The following is a 7,596-nucleotide window of genomic DNA, read 5'->3' on the forward strand; positions in this document are numbered from 1 at the left end:
GTGATTTCTTTTTCTGTCATTTAATGTGTTGGGTGTTTGTTTAATTTAGACTGGCATCCTTTGTGTGGTTTGAGATACGACAAACAGACAAAAGACTAAACTGATTTTACATCTTAAATGTCAGGAGAGAGACCTGGCTGGCACCCCTTAAAAATCAATATAACAAAATAATATACTGTCGAACTCAAACTGTCACAACACCATTGTGTTTACAGTTTCCCCCTAAACAAATTAGTCCTGACTATCACCTCCCTAACAGTTCCAGTTTAAAGAACCTGTAAAGTGAAGGTATTATAATATACAGACAGTGTTTTCCTCTGATGTCAATGAACTGTATAAAGTTTAGAAGTAATGACATGTGAAATAAAGCAGTTCTCAAACAGAGCGTTCATTGTTACTAATGAATTTATGGACATGAATATTTCTCATTTACACATTAGACTCAGTTTGGAGTTTATTCAGCGGCTGTTATTATCTGTCCACATATCACTAGAATGGCTGTAAACTATGACACGTTACAGAACAATGTTTACATCTGGTATTTGACAGTTTATCTGTTCATCGAATCCAAGATGAAGACTTCAAATGTCTCACTTTATCCTAAAAAACTCCAACTGTAATCACACAAATCACAAAGAAAAACAACAAACAAAAGCAAAGAGTTTGACTAAAATAGAGAAAAAGCATAAATCCATCATTTCCCTTTAGGACATTTCCAAAGTGAATTGTGGAAACTGTAAAACTCTCCTCTGACCTTCCATTATTGAGCCACTGAACAATCATAACTTCAATCACTGTGTACATTTATATTCTGTTGTTATTCAAGAAAAGAGAGTTAACTTCATCATCTTCATCTTCATCTGTAGTTGAGCTGTTTCACCGTCACACAGACCTTCAGAGGGAAAATCTTCACTGGGTTTGAGTCACCAGTTAAAATATATGGAAACAGTGTTTTTCCAGTGAAAGTGTGTGTAAAGGTGTAAATGTGTGTGTTTGTATCAGGATCAGAGAAGGACAGTGTTCCTCTGTCAAAGTCCAGATTCACTCTTATCCTCTGAAATAATTTATGAACTGGGAGAAAAGTGACTTCACCTGATGATGATCTTATATAGTATTTATTAGTTAAGATACCGATCCTCCACCTTTCATCCTGATCTTTCTCCTCCTGGTCAGACTTTGTTCTTACACCCAATATCCACTTCATATTGTCTGTGACGTCGACCTCCCAGGTGTGAGTCCCTGAGTTAAAACCCTCAGAGGCCTGGACCCAGAAACGTCTAAACCTCTCTGGATTATTTGGAAGCTTCTGTTCTTCTCCTCTTCTCACCTCAGTCAGATCTTCAGACAGGATGAGGTTTGGACCAGCAGAGTTTGGGTCCAGAACCAGAGGAGTGTAGGAGACCATGTCCTTCATGTTGTTCCACATGTTGAAGCTCAGGTTGCCCAGATGTTCGGCCTGGTCTATCAGAGCTCCTGAGCCCAGCTGTGGATCCTCCAGCAGGGGGCACTGCTGCACTCTTTCCACTGCAGCCTTGTATTTGTGCAGGAATGAGATGTGTTCAGCTCTCAGCTCGTCCTCTGTAGCTCGGATTGTTTGTGACAGAGCTGCTATCTCTCTGCTCACAGCCTCCATCTTCTCCTTCATCCTCTGACTCTTCTGCTCCTCTTCCTCCCTCAGAGCTCTGATCTTGGACTCCTCTTCCTCTTGGAGAAACTGGTGGAGCTTTTTAAACTGCTCCTTAATCTGCCTCTGTGTGTCGGGCCTGGACCTCAATGTGTTCTGCTGTTCCACCAAACTCCTCTTTCACTTCATTTAAAGACTTTAACTTGTCCTTTAAGGGTTTTAAGGAGTTCTGGAGCTCCTCTCTGAGATCCTGAGCAGCTTCATCGATGGGTCTGAATCTGTGGTCATTGTGTATTTTTGAGGTTAGACAGATGAGACAAGCTTGCTGCTGATGATCCAGACAGAAGAGTTTGAGTTTCTCTGAGTGCAGACTGCAGACAGACTCTGAATCTGTCTGAATGCTCTGTTGTAAGAACGACTCACAGACATTCTTTAAGGCCAGATTAGGAGGTGGAAATTCTTTTGAGGATCTTCTCTCACAAACCGGACACTCCTTGATCGGTTTGTCTTTCCACCAGTTCTGCAGACAAACTTTGCAGAAGCTGTGGCTGCAGGACAGAAACACAGGATCTCTGTAGACGTCCTGGTAGACTGGACAGCAGTAATCTGCCTCTGATCTGGAAGCCATTTAGTCTGAGAATGAAGATGAAAAAACAGGTTCAGTCAGTCAGGACTCCTCCATCACCAAGGTTCAACTTTTTGTTCAGGGCAATGTGTTACACAACAACGTTCACAAGTTTGACAAAGTACAAAAAATACAAGAGTACCAACAGTAAATGACTGATCTAAAACCTGGAAATCCAGACCCAGTACAAATGTGTCTCTGCTCCGTTTGACTCAGTTTTCCTTTGTCTTTGACTCGTGTTGTTGTAAACTTACATTCAGTGTGTTGAATGTCAGCAGGTCGAAGCAGCCGTGTCTGATTTTCCTCTTTTCTCTCCTGTAGTTGGACTCTGTTTGGTCTGAAGGTGAATCTGATCGTTTGTTTGTCTGTCTGTCTGTCCGACGCCCGTCTTGAACAAACTCTGTTTCCTAATTCTTCTCAGGTGAGTCAGATAAAAGGGTGGAGCTTAGACACACCTCTTCTCTAGTAATTTCAAAATTATCATTTGTCTTTTTGGTAAACCTTTAAATTATAGGCCACTAATTACACAGCAGTTACTAGATGTAACTAAGCAATTTCAAAGTAAAATAGATTTAATATCTAGTGATAGTATTACAATGACTGGTACTGGTAAGTACTAGATAATATTCAAGTAAACAAAGCAGAGTCAAATAACTGTGTGACTCCCAGTGCACCCCCCACACACACACTCATGTCTGTGCGCTTCCTGTCTACCTCACAGTTTCATTCTGCAGGCACATCTGGGTAGCGTTTGAAAGTTGTGGAAATTATCTTTGTGAGATAAACAAAGATTTATGCAACTGTTAATCCACCTGTTCACAATTATCTAATATAAGATTATTATATCCTGTGTAGATCAATGTTCTAATTTCATGTATCGGCCAATGTATCGGTTATCAACCAATATTGGATATCGGCCGATATATTGATATTGGCTTTTTTTTAGCCCCCAATATCAGTATTGGCCCCAAAAATCCCATATCGGTCGGGCTCTACTTATTACCAACCTAATATAAACTAAACAGAGGAAGTAATTAAATGGCTATAATTACATAACGCCTTTACACCATCACAGAAACAAAACAAGAGCTCAAGTCATATTTAACACTGGGGTTCACTTCCTGTGTCACAAGGGAGTGGAAATGAGAGGACTCAAGTGCACGATACTGAAGGGAAAAACACAAATTTATTTAACATAAATGAAAACTAACAACGGAAAAACACAAAACCTGTGTGGTGGTCAGAGTCCATAGTAGATGAGCAGAATGTCCGGGTTATGGAGTGGATGGAGTAGGGAAATGGACCAGCGCTGCACGGCTGCAATGCCAAGCCTTAAATAGGTAAACGGGTGATCCACCGCAGCCGTGCAGCACTCAGCAGGTGGGTCAGATTACGGGTAATGAGGTGATGATGTTGAGAGGGAGGGGCCGGTGGCCACACAGTCACAGACCGTGACATCCTGTTCTTTATTATTGGGATTCAACTTCTCCCCCTACCAAACCGGCAAGATACCTTTATTCTTAAATTTACAGGCATGGTATATCCGGTCACCTAGTCAGCGTTGCTTCAATGGGCTTTATGCACAGCCCCACTACTTCCTGTACTTAAGGCAGCTTCTTCATTTCCTGTCTTTCATTATTGGACACACTGATTAATCCCGGTGTGTCTGACCACAGTAGTCACAACAAGAAGTAGCAGACACACCTGGATTAATCAGTGTGTCCAATAATGAAAGACAGGAAATAAAGAAGCTGCCTTAACTCTTTCCCCGCCATTGACGAGATATTCCGTTATTTGCTTCCCATCGCTTCCCGCCAATGACGAGATTTTCCGTCATTCTGTGTTTTCACTGTTAAACTGTAGTTGGAGGTGTTGGGGATCATGTGAATTACTTTCCTTAGTCCAAAAACAAACAATTAAGCAGCTTTTTTGGAAAAATGAAGGACCGGGTTTAATGTTTTCGCACTGGAATCACTGTATCCCATGGCAACGCATACAGCGCCAGTCACTGTGAATGAGGAAATGCAGACTCTGTAGGAACCGTGCGCAGTTTCAAAAGCCTTAAAGATGATTATGGAGACAGAGTCTGACAATGATATATATGAAGAACCTTTTAGAGACAGTAACAGAGAAATTGAAGGTGAGGGAGACGTACACGGAGATTTGGGGGGGGGGGGGGGGGGCAAAGAGCAACACGAAGAAAATGACAGACAGGAGGAAGAGAAAAGAGACATTTATAGAGGACATTCAAGGAGAAGACAGACAACCAGACATGGGACAAGACAAAGGACAACTAGTCTGCATCTGTTTGAGTGAGTTCAGATTCAGACTGAGGACACAGAACAGATTGAACACAGATGTGGTTCAGCTCCATAATGTCAGCAGGACACAGGTAAGACACTATTTGATTTGGCTTTTGTATGAAATAAATAAATACATATATTCATACATAGATAAATAACTAGATGTCCATATAATTATTTCCAGATCAAACACAGCAGCTGGTCCAACAGGAGGACCTGGTGCAGCCAAGGAAAGGCCAGAAATCTACAGTATTTAGTGCATTTGTTTCTTTTTTTCTTGAAAATGAGAAATATTGAAGTGCTTATATCAAAAAGCTAAACCAATATGTGAAAATCTTATAATTGATGTATGTAAATGTGTAAAGTTTAAAAGGAACCTGGTGCTTTAGAAGATGTTTGGTCTACAGTTTGGTGTGGATTCCCCTAACATTTTGTGGAATGATGGGATATCTTTGGGCTGTTTGTTATTATTATTGTTGTTATTACTATTTTATTTTGTGATTTTGAATACAGTGTTACTGTTGGTAAATGAGAAAGTGTCAAAAATGTAAACAGGAAATCAGTCTTATCTTGAAAATCAATATCTTTGGAAAAAAAATGCAATTTTCTCAGTTTTTTTGCTCAAAATTCAGTTTTTTCCTGAAAATGACCAATATTCAAATGTTTATATCTCACAAACAAATAAAGATGGAATAAAATCGTTTTTTGTGTTTAAAATTTGAAGTTCTGTTCTTTCTTTTGATGTATTCAGTGTTCACATACTCCTAACACAACATTTTCAGTCAGCCTCCAAGAATAGAATAGAATGTAACTTCATGTTAAGGCTGGTGGTACGTGAACTGAACCCAGATGCAAGACCCTCAGACAGGAATACAATTAAAGGGAATTTATTAAATACAGTCAGTATAATTGGTTCACACAGGAAGGTACTGAATAAATCTTCAGCGGGACAGTGCTGGGGAATTGTCACGGCTTCAGATTCCAAGTGAACCACTTTACAGCCCAGGTCGGGAGCACACGAGGGGAACCCAACTAGGAGAAAGCAAAGGAGAGTCAGGGGACAGACCAGGTCATACACGGGAGGACAGTCAGACAGGCAAACGTACATAGGGATAAGGCAGGCTCACGTACCGATAGTCCAGGCAGGGGGTCGAAAACAGGTTTGGTCACTGAGGCGGATGAACAGACAGGGGTCAGGCGAATACTCAGGTGTGGAGGACAAACCAGGTCGAAGACAGACGAGCAGGCAGATGAGGAACAGGCAGAGTCGGTGGTCGATTGGCAAAACGGGTCACAACGGGTAGACAGACAGACAGGATCCAAAAACGCTGGTAAGTAATCACACCGAAACGGAGGAAAACGAACTGGCACAGAACAGGGGAAAACACAGGGTTTAAATACACAAGAGGGCGGGTAGACAATTGGACACAGGTGGAGACAATCAGGGAGGAGTCAGGTAATCAGCACAGGTGGAAACAATCAGGGAAGGGAAGTAAAGACACCAGACATGACACATGAGGGAAACTTAACAAAATAAAACAGGAAACGACACACAAGACAGACAAAACAAGTAAAAGTCCGGGGACTGATATGACACTTTATTGTCATTGTACATTGTACAACGAAATTAAAAAGTGTGATCCTAAAAGGTACAATCCCTGACATAAAAAAACACACATACACAATCACACTCACATAATAAATAGATAAAGAAAGCAAAACACACAGACACAATCACACTACCATAAATAAATTTTAAAAAAAAATATAAACACACAGGCACAGTCACATCCTATTGCACTATCTTTTAGCAGCATTCAGTGCGTTAACTGCAGTGGGGTAGAAGCTATTTTTCAGTCTGTTTGTTCTGGCTTTAATGCTTCTATACCGTCTTCCTGATGGCAAAGATTAGTGAAAATGACCAAAAAGGCTGGTGCTGGCTACCAACTCACTGTAAAATGCTCTGGCGGGGAAAGAGTTAAGTACAGGAAGTAGTGGGGCTGTGCATAAGCCAAGCCAAAGTTCATCGTTCAGATAACCACTTAACACTAACTACTTCGATTCAATCAGAAAGAAACACTCTTAACATTAACAGTAAGTAATAAACACATGTGGTGCAGATAACTCACAGATACTTACAGATGACTTTAATGAATCAGTCTTTTTTTTTTTTCCAGATCTACAAGATTCACGTGGATGTCCTATTTTAAGGTGAAAACGGTGAAGTTTGCACCACTGCATACAAGTGACCTATTGTCCCTACAGTGTATTTGATCTTTAGTATGAACAACTGATAATCTGACTCAAATAGCTGATTTGCATCACAACAGAGTTTACTGCGGGTACAGCTGCACTTTTGCGGAGTAATACGGGTGGTGTGCGGTTGAGGTAATGTAGTGCCTAAGGAAAGGGCAGTCGGACAGCAATCCAGAGCGTCAAAATATTCAAAATATACCGTACACTCAAATGGATATACATTTTTTAAGGTGAGCCTTCTTTTAGGTGGCTAAAATACTTCAGTACATCCTAAACCACAGAAAAATTAGCACCACATGATGGTAAAATAGCTAGTGACTGGTAGAGTTGCTTCCCTCGTCTTTAAAAAAAACACCTTAAAATATTATTTGACAAGTAAAATATAAGCGATCACTAATTTCTCCATTTAGTAGAGGATAAAAAAGTGAATTTTGTGCCCAGCTTCCCAGCAACTTGTAACCACATGCTTGACATTACTGGTGTTTAGCACAGCGACACACGGGGCTAGCGTTAGCTTGTGGTCAACAAAGTAGCTTCAGCCAGAGTAACGTCATCAGTTTCAAACAGTTCCTGTAACCTTACCGTTTTGAACCACCATGTCCTTCTGTGGTGAATCCACTGTATCTCATTCCTTTATGTCCTCTGTCCTCTTCTGGTGCTTGACCTCAGGTGCAGATCTCAGTAAACCGTTCACAATGGCTCCTTCCGTGTCCTGCTGGCTGTGATTGGCTGGCAGCGGCAGGGTTAAAGGTTATCGCCATTCCTCGGCTAGCGATTGGTGCAAGGCT

General features: G+C 41.0%; 1 pseudogene; it reads right to left on the reverse strand.

Moving 5' to 3' along the window:
* Positions 1-430: 430 nt before the first annotated feature.
* Positions 431-2,677, reverse strand: LOC115433578 (nuclear factor 7, ovary-like; annotated as a pseudogene).
* Between the last annotated feature and the right edge of the window lie 4,919 nt (positions 2,678-7,596).

This window comes from Sphaeramia orbicularis, chromosome 14 (genome assembly GCF_902148855.1).
Source record: "Sphaeramia orbicularis chromosome 14, fSphaOr1.1, whole genome shotgun sequence".
In the NCBI taxonomy this organism is placed as follows: Eukaryota; Metazoa; Chordata; class Actinopteri; order Kurtiformes; family Apogonidae; genus Sphaeramia; species Sphaeramia orbicularis.